Source organism: Canis lupus, chromosome 37, assembly GCF_003254725.2.
Source record: "Canis lupus dingo isolate Sandy chromosome 37, ASM325472v2, whole genome shotgun sequence".
NCBI classification, from domain to species: Eukaryota; Metazoa; Chordata; class Mammalia; order Carnivora; family Canidae; genus Canis; species Canis lupus.
Window position 1 is genome coordinate 13,237,370 of NC_064279.1, and position 20,325 is coordinate 13,257,694.

The 20,325-nt window shown below is 44.2% G+C and overlaps 1 long non-coding RNA gene across 1 annotated transcript in view; it reads left to right on the forward strand.

Moving 5' to 3' along the window:
• The first annotated feature begins 1,462 nt into the window (after positions 1–1,462).
• The window catches only part of LOC125754490 (uncharacterized), a 64,477-nt gene continuing 45,614 nt past the window's right edge, over positions 1,463–20,325 (forward strand). The window contains exon 1 of the long non-coding RNA XR_007408855.1: positions 1,463–1,627. This is a non-coding gene — a long non-coding RNA (uncharacterized LOC125754490). The remainder of the gene's footprint in view (positions 1,628–20,325) is intronic.

Below are 20,325 nucleotides of genomic sequence, written 5' to 3' on the forward strand. Positions count from 1 at the left end.
CACTATTTGACTCTTGAAAAATAAAAAAGAGCTGTTATTAAAAAGAATTTACTTCGCTCTCGCTGCAAGTTGAAAATGCACTTTTCATTTCCAGAGGTAAAAAAGGAGCCTGCTGATTTGGGTGCATATGGAGGGTTATAGACCAGAACCTGAGCATTCATTCTACAGTTACCGAAGCAAAAGCTACAGAAACCACCACCCGATTGCCCTTTGCCTGGGTTTAATCCCGGTAATTAGGATGTGAGTCTGCTTTGAGACCATAGACCATTGTCCCCCTCTTGTTCTCTTTACTGCTCAAGCACAGCCAGACCAAGGACCCCAGTGCTGCTCCTCTTCATCCACAGGCAGCGTAATCTGACAGGTAGAGCCATCTAATACCTTCTCACCAGGACTACCGGCCACCTTTTATGTGCTCAGCACACACCCTGGAAGCAACAGGTTAAAGGATTAGGAGATGTGGCATGCTTTCCTCCCAGCCCCTGGCCTTAGAATTGACCAGGGAAACTTCCAAAGCCACTTCCCAGGTGGCAAGGCTGCCTTTCCGTGAAGCAGCAGGGCTCTGTGCTGGACAGCACAAGAGGGAGACAGAGCGTCAAAGGTGGTTCCCATATCCAAGGTCAGAGTGCAAACCTGGGCTGTGGCAAGCAAGGGTTTGAGAAGGCTGAGGTCCTAGCAGCCGGGGAAGGTTCTCAGAGGCTGATCCCCTGAGCACTCCTGGAAATCTTCCCAGGTCTCTTGAGTCAATGCCTTCTGGCCCAGGGACCAGGTTAGCATTGTTCCATATCACTAGGGCCATTGGGTTAGGGCCCTCATCAGCTCAGTCCAGTCGTGTGCAGAGTGTCTCCTGTTAGGGTTATGTTTTGGTTTGTTTGCATGCATGGGATGCAAACCACCTGGAGACTCCAAGCAGGGATGGTCCTATGGGTGTGCGACCTGTGCCTCCTCCCAGGGCCCTCTGCTCAGAAAGATTTGCTCCAGGACTAATGCTCTGCAATTGCCATCTGGAAGGTTAAAATAATTTTTATAAAAGAGGACTTGCACTCTCATTTAGCACTGGTCCTGTAAATTATGTAGCCAGTCCTAACTGCAAGCCTGCATCTCAGGCTGTCAATTCATCTGCTCCACCTAGAAGTTGGCTGTACCCCGCTCAGGAGAGGGGAAAATGCTGAATTTAAGTTAAAGACAGAAGCTCTCCTTGAAATAGAGTGGCCATGAAAAACTGGTATAGCTTTCTTGAGATGGCCCAAGCTTCCCATGCAGAACATGAGACACAAATAAAAGTTGCACATCATGATAATTGGGAACCATTGATTCAAAGGTCAAGACAGCCTTGCTAATTAATTGGGTAAATGTTGTTTTTCTTTTCCCCTCCATATGGATTTAGATTTCACTCTCACAGGAAAAATCAAGGTTTGTCCTTGGGAGCTGAGCTTTCTCTATTTAATAGGTAGACTAAATAAGTGGCCAGTAGGCCTAGAGCTCACGGGAATATTGAAAGGGAATTGAGAGTGTACACGGAGACTGACCCCTAGAACCGGAGCCTTTTCCCCCAGGCCACAGGACTGGAATATAAGAGCAGTGAAATCACAGGGATAATAATCCCAGGACACAAATCATGACAGCAATTGTGAGTATAGCCTTGGGGCATTGTGTAGGGGGTAGGACCTAGTGGTGGAGAGCTTTTAAAAGGTAGCTTCTCTGAGATTCCGGAGAGAGTGCAAGCTAACTGCAATGTCAGCATTCCTATGTTGTAATTCCCTTCTAAAATTCACCTAGCTCTTCAGCAGGTTACTAAGCATGCACTGTCTGTTCAATAGTTACATGAAGGCTGGTGGGGAGGAAGGGGCTTGGGTTGAAGGGGCAGTTCTAACCCCATCTCTTTGTGACCTCTATGCGAGAGAGCGTGTCCACTCCTCCAGGGACCGATAGCTCTTAGCTCCAAGGGGCCGTGGTGGGCTTGGAGATGCCTTTAGCAGCTCCATGAGCTGAAGGTCAATTCCAAGGAGGACTTACACAACACAAAAGAGAGGGTAAAGGCAAACCACTGCCACTCCTGCATATTAACCAGAGCATACTGCTCCCCGACAGGGGAAGAGGAATCCTGGTGAACTTCCGGATTATACAATTTATCTATCAGGACTAAACATTCCTCACAAATGTTCCTCCTCATTTATGTAACTTGTGAGCCAAGAGCTTTACTGTATATAAAGCACCGCATGCTATGTGCTATACGTTTAATATTCATAGCTATATAATAGTCCTAGATGTTGGTCGTACGTTGGAATAACTTAATGAACTCAATAGAACAAGGTAATGTTTTGATATTTAACAATATTTATAATTGTTATTCCACTGTGTGTTGATTAGGGCATAATAGCAAGTGGTTCACATGTGACTAAAATTAATGTTGTTTCTATAATGTCAAATCAAGTTTTCACAGTTTTTCTTCTTCCACTTGGCTCATTAAGATCAGTAACCAAAGGTGCTGGGTTTGCTCTTTCGTCCCCAGATTTGCCCCTCTTTTGACTCTGAGGCTGGTCCCTATGGGCTCTGGCTTCAGGGCTCCCTTGCAAGCTGACTTCCGGTTAGATTTGATCAATGACAGGCACCAGTGGACCAGAGAGGAGGAAGAGGCGGGAGGGTCTCCTCCTTATTCAACCCCATTTTCCTCATCCCCTTAGCTCTGTCAGAAGCTGGATCTCTTGTGAGAAGGTGGCCCCTCCTCCAAGGCTCTGTCTTCAGTGGGGTCTGGTTGCCCTAATTCCTTCCACTGTCCTTTCAGCCCTGGGTCTTCATGTCCTTTCAGTCCTGGATCAGTTGCTACTAGTCTTATCTTGGTGTATTCCCTTCTGCAATTGTCCTTTCCTAAAATCTCTCCATCTGAGCCCAGTGCCAGGAAAGCATAGATGCTTTTGCCTGTAGGCTTATCCTCTTCTCTCTTGCTCCCACTGTGGAATGAATAAAAAGCTCTTGAATCCGCTCTGCAATACCCGGGATCCTATCTGACCAGTGCCCTACATCCTCCCTCACTGCCACCTCACTGCACCAGTGCATGACAGATTGCTGAGGTTTCCTGACATTTTTCTCCACCAGATCTTCTCGCTTCCGTCCCATCTCAGTTATATTTTCCACACTTTACGATTATTTGAGCCGCCAATTCCCAGAGTCAATGATAGCACTTGGGGCTGAATGTGAATTAAGGAGCTGTGTGACCATGGGCTAGCACAGAGAAGCCATGCCATCACTCCAGAGCTTCAGACTCTCATATTTCCTGGGGTCTCCAGAACCTGCCCCTAGAACAACCTTGTAATCTCCTCCAGAGAGGGAGCCTGAAGGTAGGGAAAGAGGAGAGCAGAGTCTAGTTTGTCTTGCCCTAAGTGCTCTGCACAGACATCTCCCATCTCCACCTTTGCAATCATCACCAGTTTTGTTGACCTTGGTCTCTCCCATCACCAAGGGACCTTCTTTGATGTAGCTCCTGCCTTTCATTTCTGTATCCCCAGGATCCAGCAGCAGTACTTGGCTTACAACACTTGCTGTGTTAACTGTAAAAACAACTTTTCCTTCAAGACTTTTAATGATTCGTTTGGGAGAAAAAGCGTTACCATATTCCTCATGAGGGTGGTGGAAGTCAACAGGAAAGATGAACAAAGAAAGGGGAGGAATTTGGCACCAGCAAATATAACCTGCTTCATTCTTTTGCCTACTTACCTCTAACTCATCAAAGCAAAGATAGGTAGGGAATTATTATGGAATTTTGAATAGCTCTACGTTTGTGTGGCATAGAAGGAATACTGCAGACTATGTGTGCTTCATAAAGCCTTTCATAAAGCTGGAGATCTACGGGTAGTGCCATGTCGGCGCTGCAGGAAAAAAGACAAAGACCAGGCCATGGGTCAGGAGCCTTGGGGCTGGCTTCTGGTCCTGCCACTCACCAGCCATTCTGATTTGGAACAGCATCACCCAACCTTTCTCTACCTTTTTGTTTTAACCTACACAATAGAGATATTATAATACCCAGTTTGTGTCCTTCCTCAGATGATAGGCAGGGTCCCATGAAGTAATGTAGGGGATTTCTGCCAACTGTACAGCGTGAGACAAAGGTGAAGCTCTAGAATCAGCATCTACATCCTGACTCTCTGAGGCCAGGAGAGGCTTAGGCCATGAGATGCTCTGTCCCCAGAAGAGCGTGCGCATCAAGAAGGAGGCAGGTGTGCTGAGTTCATTCCAGCAGTTAATTGCATGTGCTCTGGAGGCCCCTGACAGTTTCCAGCTTCACTTTGGGGGCAGTGGATTACTTGGGAATTTGTGTTCCTGCCCATGCAGATTCCCTCTTGCTCCCCAGAGCTGTTCTTCTCTGTTTTCCTCTCAGCGTGATTACTCACTAATCCCTTTCCCTTCTCACATTTACTTCTGACCAGACCCATGTGTTTGACTCCAGAATGACTCTTGTGGATGCAAGCTTAGGCTCAAAATATTTGGTTGGAAAGCCACTCCATACCTCTGCCATGAGGGGTTCTTACAGTTTCGAAGTATATTCTCTTGTAACTATTGAAATGTCTTCGGTCAGAATGTTTTCATACTGTAGCCATGTGCGTGTGCATATGCACGTGTGTGTATGTGTGTGTGTGTGTGTGTGTACCCACATACTGGTTGTACTTAGTGGGAAGAAGGCTCAGAGGCCAAAAACCTATTTGGGTTTGTTTGGATGAGCGAGAAATGATGGGAATTCATAGTGTATAAGATTATAAATATTACAGAAGTTATTCAAAATCTCATTTGCTTTGGTTTGACTGCCTCTTTACTCTACATATTTAAATTCCATTTGCAGCCACCAACCCTGATACTGTTAAAGAAAATAACAACAAACAAGCTACTGCTAAGGGAAATGTAAATTGGTTTGTTTGCTACTTCACACTCCTGGGCAGTGAAAACACAAGCAATTGTTATTCCAAGGGTCTCATTGAATATACAAAAATCTTTGTCTTTCTTAGGAGTTGCTTTAAAGGTTAACCACTTTCTAAAGAGTTTTTTTTTGTGTGTGTGTCTGGAAACCAATTTTGCGCACCTTTTGTCCAGCTGCGAAGTTCTTATAAACTTGTTAAAGTTTCCCACACAAACACATTTGCACTCATTTAGAAAATAGGGAAAACATTTCACCCTGGGAAAATCTGTTTGTTCTCCTTTGACATTTACAAAGTCTTCATAGTGTGCTGGGAGCCACATGCAGCTTCTAGAAGCCCTGTGCTGTGGGAGGTGCATCGGAGGGGATAGAAGTTCAGAATTCTGAGATATTGATACCTTGGTCCTCGCTTGGGACTTGTGCACACACAGCAGTGGCTGTGGCAGTAGGAATTGGTGCTCAAGATGTGAACCCTATGCTCATCTCACCAAATTTTCAATTCCCAGACTCTGAGCCCCGTCCTTCCTGGATAATTTCTTTCTAGCAGTGCATTTCATGCACTCAGAAATGTCTCTTCTATGTGAATTCCTATTCCATTTCTATTCACTTTTTACTATAAATGATTGTGTACAAACCAAGATGGTGCACTCAGGCTGCCATCAGGGAGAGAGAACGCAATGCCCAATGTCCCCAGTCTAAGTTGGGGTCATAAATGAGCAATATTTTGGCAATATAGATGTCTTTTGCCTTCCCCCAGGATGAGAAAATATCATATGTAAAGTCCCAAACTTAAACTACCAAAAAATTTAATATTTTCGTACATACAATTTCTAGTTTTAAAAAAGGGTACTTTTAGATATGGAATCAGTCAATGGACGTTTAAAGTGGGATTTCTTTTACGGGCATTTCACTCAACAATGTGTGAAGGGAGGTACACTTATAGGGCAATACTGCAATTCATATACAAGGCTCATACAATAAATAGTTACCAAGCATTTGCCTGCCAACCACCGACAATGGTCGATCGTTCAAAGTTGGATTTGCCTTTTTAAGGAATGTTTTCTCAACAATTCTCTATCTCACAATATAAAGACTCATTCTACTTAGTCATAATATAAGTACTTTCTCTTGCCCTAATGTTTCATCAGACATCTTTTTAAAGATGAAGTGAGGGTATTTGGGCTACTTGTCTTTCTGTACCGTGTTTATTCTTCATCTCTCACGCTCAATGATAGAGACTGTGATAGTAATTATAGCCCATATAGGCAGTAATTGTTCAACAAAGGGGGACTCAGGGAGGTCAAAACAGAATTTGAAAGCATCACAGCAAAGCAGGTTGGGCTGGTGGTGCAGTAGTAATGCATCGCTCTGCTAATTGGGAGGCACAGATGTGGGTATGGAGTAAGAAGCTTCCTTGGCCCCAGTGAAAGACAAGCTGACATAATTAGCTGGGGCTTATGAAGAAGCTGGAGCTGGTGCTGGAGCTGGTGCACCACAGCCAAAATGATGGCCTGAGGTCAGCGCCTGGCTATGCCATGATCCTTAGTTCCATCTGGACTTAAAAGAAAAACGTCATCAGTGTGGAAAACCCAGCTAAGGTTCTGAGTCTCAGCAACCGGGATTTGCTCCCTTTCAAAGAAAGTTAAGTATGCACGACAAATATCACATCTCCAGTGTAGCCACTGAAAGATAAACTTGCAAATGCACAATTCATTAAAGTCAGTATGCATAACCATGACACTATCCTAACTGCATCAGAAACGATACATTTGGCTTCCTTCTAATTCTCCTAGAACCTCAATTCTAAGCCTCAAATTACGTGATAATGTTCGAAGGCAAGAAGAAAGGGGTGTGAGACTCCAAGAGCTCTTTCCCATAACCCCCTTACCCCCACCTGATCTCAGTGGCTAGAATCGGGTCAGATGCCCACCCCTCAACCAACCACCGGGAAAGAGGAAGGACTCACAGGAGAGGCTGAGATCAGCCATTTTTCATCTGGGGAGGCAGGAGCAGGGCAGAGGGGATCCACTTTACTGGAAAACATTGCCAATGCTATCTGAATGTAATTAGGGTTCTAAGTTTTATCCAGTCCCCACAGGATACAAAAGAACAATCACAAGCTACTGAAAACATAGCCTCCTAAACTAAATGGAAGCAATATAGCTTGGTAGATAAATGCTAAATTGGAGAGCTGTTGCTTTGGGTTGCTTTGTCAAATGACTCACTCCCTGCTATGTGTCCTTGGGCAGCTCTCAATGGATCCAAGCCCCAGTCTGTGATTCTATCAAAGGAGAATAGCGTCATTTACCACCTCCTGGTCTCACAGTTGGGTTGTATGATGATTAAAAGGAGCCTCATAAGGGCTATGAATTTCTCAGATTAAAGTATAAAGTGCTGACACAAATGTCAACTCACTGAGCACAAAACCAGCATCGACTTGCCTCTCAAAGTGGCTTGGAAGCTATACCACCTAAGGATGGGCTCCTCTTTTGATGACGCTGATTTGAATCCCTCTGGCTCTTATCCTTCTTTCTCAGCTCTTCTCTGAGAACCTTGTGCCATTGTTTCTGTCCCATATGCTTCCTCCCCAAAAGCTAAGAAAACAAGGGAATGGATAATGGGTCAGGGTTAAGAGGAGGAGTGTGGTGGGTGTTATAAGAAGAGTGAAAAGCGGGGAGCTAAGCAAATCTACTGCTTTTCTTCCACAAATTTCAAACCCTGTTCAAGTCCATTGCTTTGATACCTAAACCAGACCGCTGCTTGCTTTTATCCTGCCCAAGACTGGCACGTTCTGGTCGCTTGATGGTAGAGTTTCTTATATTTAGGGTTTCAAGCCAGTATGTCCTGGTTTCAAAGCCACCCCTACTGATGGTGTGTGATCACCATACAGTTATGTCCAAACAGAGAAGACGTGCACAACTAAGCTTGTTCTGTGCATGTTGCACATGTCAGCCCTCAGTTTTGAAAGGCATTCCTGTTAAAGATGCACCCAGAGCAAATACTTTGTTGCTGTATTTATGTTTGCTTCTTCCTCAAAACAAATGGAAGTGGCTTCCATTTAAAGATGTAGGGAGTATTTTTTTTTAAATGAGAGCTTAGAAATAATTTAGAGCAAGATATATCAAATGGTGATCCTAGAACAAAATAGAATGAGTACAAAACTCCACAGCCTAAGACGGAGGAAAACTTGTTGGATTATATAATTCTCTGTTTGAATTTGTCACTGTTTTTTTTCTCTCTCTCTCACTTTTTAAAAAATACCCTTTTACTAGTAAGTTAAACTGATAGCTGTCATTAAATTCAGAGAGATTTAATCATGTATCTTAAATTATTCTTGGAATAATGCAGAGCACTTGTTGATTTATTTGTCAATTATGCTGCTTCTTGCAGAAGGGACATTTTGAAATAATGAAGAAAGTACCTTTAACTTTGGCTTTGTGGAAGATGCGATGATGTTTTCCATGTTAATGCTTTTTAAGAAAAAAAAATTTTAAAGAAACGCAGATGATATATCATTTTATTGTGATTGAATGAAAACATTTCCATAGGAAGCTTAGCTAAGAGAAAGAAACAGCTATTAAATTAATAAATTATGTTACAGTTTGCATCTCTGCTTCTCTTTTTTAAAAGATTTTATTTATTTATTTGAGGGATGCCTGAGTGGCTCAGTGGTTGAGTGTCAGCCTTTGGCTCAGGTCATGATCCTGGGGTCCTGGGATCGAGTCCCACATCAGGCTTCCCCGCAGGGAGCCTGCTTCCCCCTGTGCCTCTGTCTCTGCCTCTCTCTGTGTCTCTCATGAATAAATAAATAAAACCTTTTTAAAAATGTATAAATTATGTTACAGTTTGCATCTCTGTTTCTCTTTTTTAAAAGATTTTATTTATTTATTTAAGATATATATATAGAGAGAGAGCTTGAGCATGAGCTGGAGGGAGGGGCAGGGGGAGAGGGAGAGGGAGAAGCAGACTCCCCGCTGAGTGCAGAGCCTGAGATCTGGCTCTCTCAGGACCCTGAGATCATGACCTGAGCCCAAAGCAGGTGCTTAACTGACTGAGCCACCTGAGCACCCTCTGCATCTCCTTTCTTTCTTTCTTTCTTTCTTTTTCTCTCTCTCTCTCTCTCTCACTCTTTTTAAAGATTTTATTTATTTATTCATGAGAGACACACAGAGAAAGGCAGAGACACAGGCAGAGGGAGAAGCAGGCTCCATGCAGGGAGCCTGACGTGGGACTCGATCCTGGGACCCTGGGATCACACCCCCAGCCAAAGGCAGAGGCTCAACCGCTGAGCCACCCAGGCTCCCCTGCATCTCTGTTTCTAATGCTTATTGTCCATCTGTAAAATGTCCCAGTCTGCCTTTGGACATTGTGCTTTTCAGTTAGCTAAAGCTGGTACTTCTCCTTCCCTCATTTGTCAACAATGCTTCTCTGGCTGATTTTGGTAAGGAACCTCTTCTTCAGTCACAGAGGTGATGGCTTATTGGAAAGAATGTAAGCTCTAGAATTAGATGGGCATGGGTTCAAATCCTACCACTCAGTAGCTGTTCTTATCCTCAGTTCTGTCTTAAGTAAAACAAGGATAATGTCACTTCTTGGATATTACGTTGCCTCCTCTCCCTCAGCCACCACACTCAGTCCTACCGGTAGCCCCTCCATGGCCATAGATCAGCCACAGTGTCGTGTCACTACTAAATATCCTTTATTAATTGACATTGTCCTGGGATAAGATCCAAACCCCTTTTCATGGATCGTAAGACCCTTCTTAATCTAGCCTTGACTATTGTCTCTTGCCTTTCTTCCCAACCCCAGCTCGCTCCATGTTTTGGCCACAGTGAACTATCTCCCCTTTGGGGAACCAATCAGTTTCCATTGAGCCTTGGTTCTGATTTCTCTCTCAGTGTGAATATCCCTCCTCTCCTGGTCTGTACTGGACTCTCACTATTCATAGGCCCTGTTTGCATGTCCCCTTGGCTTCCTCATCCCCAAGTCCAGCACTGCCCCAAAGTCCAATAAGAAAGTTTTTCTCCTGTGAGCTCCCTTAGCACTGTCAGGAGCCTATTTGCTTCTTGTCTCACCCACTAGCCGTGAGTTCCAGGAGGAGAAGACCACATTTACCCATCTTGATGTCTTCCGGGTGCAAGCCAGTCCTTCACAGAAGTCGCTTAATAAATATAAATGAAAATGTGAACAAACAAATATCTTTCAGGGTTTTTGTGTAGATTAAATGGGATAAAAGAGGCAAGGCCCTGGAAATATCGCATGCACTCAGGAAATGATCATCCTCATTATTATTATTGCTCGGATAACTACTACTACCTAGTGGGGCTCTACTGCTTTTAGGATTGATTGTGGTTTTTGCCTATGGAAACCTATGTGCAAATGGCTCAAGGGCTTTTGACATTTGTAACTCCAGAAATATGATGAAAACTACTATAGTCATAGTTTCGTTGGGTGTTTGTAAAAATGTGCCCCTACCTCCACCTCCCTCATTTCCTGGTTCGAGTGCCTCTTACAACCTTTCACAAATAAGTGGGTTTAGTCATCGGAATATGCACTTTCGCCGGTTGGTTCACTTGCCTGTAACCCCTTGCGTCCCTATTCAACAGAGGCTAGTAATTACCATAGCAACCGCAGCATGTGGTGCCTGTGCGCTCTCTCAGAAACAAAGCATTTGCCTGAAAAAAAAAAATCACACACACACAATAATTTGTAACATGAAATTCTATTTCATGGTATTTATGAAGGGAAATCATGCCTCTAAGTAGGCAGACTACCTTCCTGCCTGGACTGGGCGCTCACACTGCTGTCCTGTCTGCCCCACCCCCATTGCACTCCCCATGCACATATTGATTCATTTCAAAAATGAAATTTTTGTGCTATGGGAAAAAAAAAGATGGGAAGGATTCGGTTTCAGTGGGAAGGTACAAAGGTCAGTGAAAGGGTGCAGAGCTCCATATAGCAGTTGTTCCTGTCTGAGTGATGATTATACTACCAAGGGGATTTATTAAAATGGAGCCTATTGCTGTTGCACTGAATGAGGCTCTCCATAAATTCGGTGTGAGCCTGTCAGGGGCTAAGCCCATACGTAATGCTTAAATACAGTGCCCGCATCTGCTAGCCGGTGTGTGCATCCCAGCGCGTGTGCTCCTCCCCGTGCACTGGGTGCATGTGCAAACACGCCCCAGCACACTCAAGGACCCAGGACCTGACATGAAATGCTGTGCGTGCCCAGAAGTGGAGAACTCCCATTCTCACCTGGGCTCTGTGTAGGTGTGTGGGTGTGCACACGCATGTGTGATTCCAGCAGGACATCATGGTGTAGACGTTGACAGAATCAAATGTGACAGGGCCACTTGCTCTGGCTCCTGATCTGGTGGGGAATGGGAAAGGGAAGGGGAGTTTGGCTAAGGCAATCCAGGCCACGTGGCCCCATGACCTCCTCCCCCTGTCCTTTCAGGAAACAGACGGAGGGAGATCTGTGCTAGGGAGTGTTCAAGGCCCAGCTAGCTCTCAATGTCATTAGTCATAATCAAAGGGCAGGCGACAGAGGGTGAACTCTTTCTGGCCTGCCTCCTTGAGTCACCTGAAAGGAGAAGAAAACCTGGGGAGAGCCTCTGCTTCAACTAGACCCTTTTTTCAGTTGTTGTTTAAACCCAGCCAGTTGGAAGCCTCTTTATGAGTCCTCTGGTTGAAACTCTGATTTTTTTTTTTTCCAAATTGCTTTGGTCTGAGGAAAAACTAATATATTCCAGTCAGAGGCTTGCAGGGCCCCAGAACAATCTAAATCCTTCACTCTGTTCCACAGGAATTCGGTTAGACAGCCTTCTCCAACAACATGGGTGCGTTCTCTCAGCAAATAGCGCTCAAGAAGGGAGCATAGGGTCATGGGGTGATGGGTGGGTGGGGGTTTAGGGGTTTGGGGGGGACGGGTGTGCAGGTGAGGCAGGTGCACATGGTCTCATCCTCGTTGGCTTTTACCAAGTAGTTGATACAATGCTCTGAACGTACTGTTTCCCTGGGCGTGCAAGGGTGGGTGCTGACACGGGCAGAGGCTCACCTACAGAGCTCTAGGAGTAACAGGTGTTGGGGCGCCCGGGGAGCCTTGCACCCCTCCAGAGGCCATCCCGGAGGCGGCGCTAGGGGGCGCCTTCCACCCAGGGATGGCTCGGAGCAGCGACCCTGAGGCTAAGGGGAGCACACTGAAGTGAGCAGCAGGGAAGTCAGTGACGTGGGGAATTATTATGCACAGTTCATTTCCTTGTAATTTAACTCTCAGAGTAACAAAAGCATAATGTATAGCCTAGTTTTCGGGTCTGATTTACAACAATTTAAACTTAAAAGATGCTTTCTGCCTCCCCACCCCCTTCTCGTCGCTTCTGCTGATATCAGCAGCTGAGAATTTTGTATTTCATCATGCCATCATATCCTCCCTCAAGCCACAGATCCAGGAAGAGAAAAATAGAGAAGGATCCCTGCAGACAGATCTGGATGCAAACTGTCACTCTCCGTTTCAAATGTCATTATAGCCTTCTTGTCTGTGTTTACAAAATTGACGTTTTTCTGATGGTTGGTTTGGTTAGAAGCCCTCAGTATGTTTAAACAAAAGTGGAATCCAAGTGGGGCAAAGCTCTTCTGTCCTCAAAGGGCTGTGGTGTCAGAGGTTCAAACCCAGAGGTGCGAGGAGCAAGTGCCAGGTGAGGGTTCCCAGCTGCCCCAAGCTCCCACCATCCCTGCAGACGCCAGCTGGCTTCCTCCGGCTTCTTGAGCACTTACTGACTCTACCAGCAATTTAGCATTTTTGTAGCTATTGTCTTGTTCTCTAATTGCTTCATATGTGCACTTTTTCCTCCCTAAGGAAGAGGAAATAACTTTTTTCTTGAGTGCCTACTCTAATAAGACTCTTTGCTAAGGGTTTTGCGTATAATTTCCTTTAATCCCTGTAATAATTCTTTGGCTTACACGCAATTGATTTCATTTCACAGATAAAGAAACTGAGTCAGAGAGGTTAAATAATGCACCCAAGGTTGGTCCTGGAAACAAGAGGGGGGGAATTCAGACACAGGTGTACCTTTCTGTTACATTATTGTGATCCCACCTTGATTGTAAACTGAAATGACTGTCTCACTCTTAACACACATGTGGCATGAAGCATAGTGGTGGGTGTGCACCCCCCCCCCAACATACACACATTCTCTGTCTCTCCTTACATGGTATTTAAAATCTGTCTGGGCTAGCCTTGGTAAGAAGTTAGAGTTGACTCCATTTTTAAAACTAAGTAACTTGCTGAATATTAGCCAACTTCCCAGACTCCTTGTCTTACTATACACCTAGTAGATAGTTAGTAAATATTTATTACAGACCCATTTATATGCATCAGTGCTATTGTTGTTGGGCCTTTTAGTCTGAGAGGAGGAAGATCCATGTTAGTCCAGAGATTTATTGTGAAATAATCAGCACTGGAAACCCTTCTATGGGGTCCAGGCAGCTATCAAAGTAGTGAAGTCACTGGACTAATGTGAACCCCGGTCTCTAACTCCCAGCTCACTGTTTTATGCATGACGTGTATTGTTTTGTTTCCCCTTTGGGTGGCTTTATTGGGGGTTGGTTTGGTTTTACCTTAGATTTGAGTGATTCAGACTCTGACTCTCCCCACAACCATCCCAAATATTGGAGGGAAGATCAGTCAGGAGGAAGAAAGAGGGCTGCTTTCTTGGCAGTGGAAAAAACAGACTGCCCAGGGGTAGAGAGAAAGCAATAGATCCTAAAGCCCTTTAGGCGTGTGCTGTGTCTGACGTGTTTGGGAACAGCAAGTGGTGGATGCAGAGGACTGCGTCAAAGTGTGCACGTTGATATAAAAGAAAAATTCTTTCCATCTGTTGATTGGGATCAGTAAGAGAGCAATCAACTGGCACCCATAACGTAACAAGAGCTTTTTAATAAATACCTGGTACCTCCCAGAACTCTCAGAGCACTGGGCCACTACAAAACCACCCAAGCAAGTTAACAAGATAGAGACATGGCAGAAAGTCACTGAGGAGGAGGTGGTTTCTAAAGACCCAGTGGAACCTACAAACCAGGAGGCTAGTTTTCGTCTCTGGTGGCTTCTGGCCTTCAGGAAGGGAAACTGGGCGGTAGAAGAATGTGATTGCTAACCTCTGAGATCACATTTGGGAAACATATGGAACCAATAAGAAAATTATGGTCCGTATAGGGTGGTTTTAAGAACTCAGAATTTTACCACATTTTGGGACTAAAGATATAAAAGAAGGAAACCTCTTATACCTCTTGGGGGTTTGAACATGAAGTTCACCAAGAGGGAAATTCTGCCCTTTGTGACATGGATGGATCTGGAGGACATTATGCTAAAAGAAATAAATAAGCCAATCACAGAAAAACCAATACTGTGCACTTCCACTTATATGAACTATCTAAAATAGTTCAATTTATAGAGTCAAAAGGTAGAATGTTGGTCACCAGGGGCTGGGAAGAGGAGAAAATGAGAACAACTAATCAATGGGCGTAACGTCTCTGTTGAATAGATGAGTGTGCTCTAGAGATGGGCTGCGCTACATCGTGCCTCTAGTTCATAATACTGTACTGTTCACTTAAAAATTTGCTAAGAGGGTAGGTCTCATATTACATGTTCTTAGTACAATAAAATAATTAAAAAAGAAAAGAAAAGAAGAGAAAAATTTCTGTAAAGCTAATGAGCTACTGTGCATGGTCTCCTGACTTGCCTTGATGTTTCAAGAGCCTTTAAGAGAAAGTAGCTTGAGTGGCTTCTGTGACAAGGGTGGGAGCATCTGGGAGCATGTCTGACTGAGTGGGAAGGAATCTGTAAGGGACCTGAGGGCTGGAGGGTTGGGCTGATTTCCAGAACAGCAACACTGTGGATGCTTCTGAATATGCTCTGATCCAGTCACTCCAAGGAGAGATGGACATCCTTAGGAGGGAGTGTTCAAGTGCGGAAGAGGAACAGTCTCACCAAACCCGTGACATTTTAGCACAGCTCTAATCAGGCTCAAGAAGAAAGGGGGTGCTGTGGGCTAGACTGCTGCCCACACCCTTCATGCTGGATGCTGAGGCTAGGGTGGAGGACAGACAACCACGCTGCTTCAGCCATCATGCATCCCCATGCCCAGAAGCCAGTGAGCTGAGCAGCTGAGTGACAAATGACTGGTGGGGGGAGACGAGGATGTAGGGGAGCAGCAGAGGGCAGCTGCAACCAGGCTGATGCCTGAGTACATAAGCTGATACTCCCAGGGCCTCAGCAGCCCCTGGCAGGACAGGAGGAGGAAATCTCTGATGTGGGAATCCTATGTATGCTGGTGAGGCAAGGAATCCGAGAGCTGAGAGAGCTCGGGTCTGTGGGATCTGAATCCTATTCCAAAACTGTTGAAGACTTGGGGGCCTCCAAGTAACCTTTCCAACATCTAGTGCAGATGTAACATAGAATAACTATTACTTTCTTCCATTTCCTTCCCTTCTCTAGAAGGCTTGTATGTGGGGACCTTATCCTAATTCATCAGTGAAGTATCGACTCAGTTCATCTACTATCATTTTTTAAAATAAGCTTTCCTAAGCAGAAGTAGAGTCATTTATGTGTGAAAATTCCCAAGGGTCAATTCAAACAAAATGTTTTCTTCTCAATGCTACTTCTCTTCCCTCTGCTATAAGCCACCAAGAATCTCAATTGATGAAGTTCTGGAAAGTATACCAGACACAGTCCTGTCATTGGACTGTTGTACCTGCTATACCCTCATCTATGGAAAGAACGTTCCAGGTAGTCTATGTGTCTGGCTGTCTTGGGATCGTTGCTTAAAGGTCACATTCTTTAATTTTTTAAAGATTTTTATTTATTTATTCATAGAGACACACACAAAGACAGAGAGAGAAAGAGAGAGAGAGGCAGAGACACAGGCAGAGGGAGAAGCAGGCTCCATGCAGGGAGCCCGACGTGGGACTCGATCCTGAGTCTCTAGGATCACACCCTGGGCTGAAGGCAGCTCTAAACCGCTGAGCCACCAGGGCTGCCCAAAGGTCACAGTCTTAGCGAGATCTTCCCAACCACCTTAATTAAAATTGTAACCATCCACCAACCCTCTCTATGTCTCTCCCTGCTTTGTTTTCCCATAGTATTCATCACCCCCTGGTACATTTTTGCTTATAATTTATTATTGTCTGTCTCCTGCACTAGAAGGGCAGAGACTTTCAGTTCCTGTTCATCGATATTATCTGCAGAGTCTGGAGGATTGCCTGGCACAGAATAGGTCCTTAAATATTTGTGTGAACATATATTAAAATGTCACACCTTTAGTTAATATTTCTGCCATTCAGCATTGCTTGGCTTGAAAGCAACATTTTATTTTCTCAGCATCTGTCTTAATATATCTAAGCATTCTTTCTTGCTATATTTAACTCTGGGTAAAGAAGAAAAGGATGCATAAAGGACTACGAAAAATGCCTTATCAAAAAGCAAATGAAGGCACACAAAGCCAGCGCAGCAACAAAAGCAAAGAAAGATCATTCAGTCCTGGAAAGCTAAAGTGATAATATAACAATAACAATAATAATAGTAATAGTGATAGCTGTTAGCGGGTACCACCTGCAGGCTAGGGCTTCATTTTCAAGACATATAATTAGTATCATAGAATTGTCTTTCAGGAGCTTAAATTCCTGTGACCTTATTGGGACAGGGGGTGGGGAACCATGGAGAAACTGACAGGAAGATACATAATAACAGGAAATAGGAGTAGGAAAAGGGAAAGGAGGTGGAGAAAGAGGAGGAAAGTAGGAGAAGCAGGCCAACATCCGGGGCTGGTCCCCACCCCCGCCCAGACAGCCACCCCTGAAACATCCCCTTTGCAACCATCCCCTTTGCTTCTATCCTCTTTTCCAGGATCCATCAGGGCTCAGGCAGGTTTCTCTTCCCTCCATGTGTCAAGTATTTAAAATCACCTGCTACCTCTCCCTGGGAAATTAATGACACATAAGGCATTTTTAAAAATTGCATTAAGACACTATGTTATAATGCCTTAAAGTTGTGAGGATCCCATCTTAATCATAGTTTGCAAGGCCTCTGAACAGCACAGGATGAAGGAGATACTGGAATCTTCCACACTTGGAGGAAAGGATGATGCATCGCCAGGTTTGGAAATTTGGCTGTAAGCCTCCTGCAGGAAGCTGAGTGGGGAATTGAAGGCAGAATGAATTCAGAACTCTACCTTAGCAGTTTGTGACACATGTGAGCTCACAGAGGCATCCCGACTTCCTTCTGGCCCCATTGTGCAAACCCAAAAACATCCAGTTGGAGAAACACATCAGGAATCTAGACACTACCCCTATAATGCTGCCCGGCCCATTTTCAATCCAATTGAAACAATGGCCAGTATTTGGAGCTCAGAAACCACATTGATAAATCCAAGAGAGAAAGGGAAGGCTTAAAGCTTCCATTTATGCAGGGTTTCTCCCCAGGAGGAGCAGAGTGGTATAGATGATTGCCACTTGTTGCCCTTCAGATGGAGAAATGGTGCCAGGAGTGAGAGTTGCCGTGAGCTGCTTCATATTGCGCAGGTGGAGTAGAGTTTTAATAATTACTGGCTGACAGCAGCTGTGGTTTTGATGCCATAGCAACAATCAACTCCTGGTTTATTCTGAGTTGATAAAATTATCCAGGCCACAAAGACATTATTAAAAACAAAACAAAACAAAAATATCTGTTCCACAGCTCGAAGGCAGTGCTTTGCAAAATTTACCATGCTTTGGTATCAGCGGCACTGCCCACTAAAATTGCAGGTGCCACCATTTCACCTTTGATATTCCACATGGTAGTCTTGGAAGGTGAGGTCCCAAGAATTTTTATTGTGGATAAGGTCCCTAAATGAGTTGGATGCAGGCGTTTCCTGACCCACACTTTGACAATCACGGCCTCAGATGACGCCTACCAGTGGTTAGTTCAAGTCCCGCTCTTGAGTTCTCCCAAAGTAGGCCAAGGGATGGACTCTAGACCTGTACTGCTAGTGCAGAAGCCACCAGCCACATGTGGCCACTGAGCACAAAAAATATTGTGAGTCCAAACTGAGAATGTGCCAAAAGTATAAAATAAAGTGGATTTAAAAAGAGTATAAATAGCAAAAACAGTATAGAGTATCTCACTGAAAATTTTCATATTGATTATATGTTGACTATGCTGCTGTGCTTGATGTATTTTATTTTGGTTTCAAGTTTTTATTTAAATTCTAGGCAGTTAAATCTTTAAAAAAATAAAAAAAAATTCTAGGCAGTTAACATGTCTGGTAAAATTCATTTCAGGTATAGATTTAGTGATTCATCACTTACATATAACACCTAGTGCTCATCACAAGTGCCCTCCTTGTGATGGCATCTACCCATCACCCATTTAGCCCATCGATAAAATATATTCCTAAAGTTAATTTTATCTGTTCCTTTTCACTTTTTCAATGTAGCTACCAGAAAATTTGAAATTATATATGTGATTCCCATTAGATTTTTAGAGCTGCTCTAGACATATGAGTTCCAGATCATAGAACAAGTTGAAGAAACTTTCCAGAAAAGGAGGAAGTATTTCCAGTTTTATTCTTCATTTTATCTACATCCTTACAAAGAAATAGAAGCAACTGAGGCTCATCCAGCTTGTATAGCAGAGGTTGAAAACAGGTAGCATTCTAGCTCAAACCCAAACCAAACCATGGAGGCATTCTGTTTCGCTCAGCAAATGTTGGCCCACATAATGTTTTCCAAAACTACATCACTAACATAAAAAAAGAGTTTAATATGTAATTTTATTTTTAATATCTATTAAAATATCTGAATATCCAGAAACACTGGGTTCAGCATCCCAGATGAATAAAATGCTGCTAGCCCCACCCACGCAGCAACTGCTTCATGAGGAGCAGGATGCATGCTTTTCCATTTGCCAAAATCCCTGACGCTCCTTATTGCCTCCCGACACTGAAATGGGAGGGTCATTGCCATTTTCATTTTCCTTGTGTTGTGGAAAATGTTTTCTTTCCTCTTTTTATATCCATATAGGATGTAATAGGAAATGTTTATCTTTCCTCTTTACTATATCCCTATTTCTATTGAAAGTTGGAAAGTAGGGGCACCTGGGTGACTCGGTTAAGCGTCTGCCTTCAGCTCAGGTCATGATCTCAGGGACCTGGGATAGAGGCCCCAGAGTTGGGTTCCCTGCTCAGTGGAGAGTCTGCTTCCCCCTCTCCCTCTGCTGCTCCCCCTGCTGTGTGCTCTCTCTCTCTCTGTCTCTCTGTCAAATAAATAAATAAAATCCTAAAAAAAAAAAAAAGAAAGTTGGAAAGTCAGTTAAACCAAGTCTGCCACAAATAATAAGGAAAACACCTAGCCCACTTTACACATTTCCAGGTCCTACCAGGTCCAGCCTGGTAGGCTTTTGCGTTCACAACCCTTGCTCAAGTATCATTTAAAAACAGGAGCCCAATGCCTGCCTGCCCTTTATATAACTCTTGGCTCTTTATTGTGATTTCATAGCCCCTTTTGGAGCAGCCCTTACGCCACGGGGATTGCTGATTTGCCTTCTTCAGAGAATGTCCTGTCGCCATCTATGTTTCTCTCCCAGTTGACAGCTGATTATTCACTGGTAGGAGTTCCATTAAGTCCTACCCTTAAAATGACCCATCTCCAGCCTGGGGTCAGCCAGTTTTGGTCTCAGTGGTTGAAGACAGCAAAATTCTGGATGTGCTACATACAGAGCTGCTGGTCTCAGCAGCAGTGGCTTAGCTTCCTTTGTTCCATCAATTTCAAGATAATCTGAGGACAAATCAGTCCAGATGCCATTGCCATAGTTTTATTCTGCTTGTCAGATTTTATTGCAGGCTCTGCTTTCTAAGATTGCCATCAGGTAACAGACAACAGGAGGCAAAGAACAAGATAAGTAGCTCTTATGGAGATTTGGGCCTGAGGGCTTCATCTAACCCTGATGCCTGTATCTTCCACCCACCTTGCCCTCAGTCAATCACTCTTCATACCAAACAACCGTTTCAGAACCAAGGAGACAAAAAGATCCAAAATACCAAACCTGGAAGTAGATGAAGCTCTCATTTACGTAATTAGAGAAAGCCTCTTGTTTCCTACCTAATGATTTTTGACAATATATTAGGCGGGACAAGTGAAACTAGCTACTGAAGCAAACAAGCTTGGGAGCTTGACGTAATACAAGTTTATTTCTTGCTAGTGACCCAGTCAATTTCACGCTGGAGCAAGAGCTCTGGTCTACAACACCATTTGGGAATCCAGGCTTTTCCTATGATGTGGTTCCATCACATTCTAGGGACTTGGAGTCCTCTATTGGCTCCAGTGAATCTGGCTGTCAGACGAGACAAGGAGACAAAGTATAAAAGTTCATGTGAGTGGTTTTAGGGCAGGTG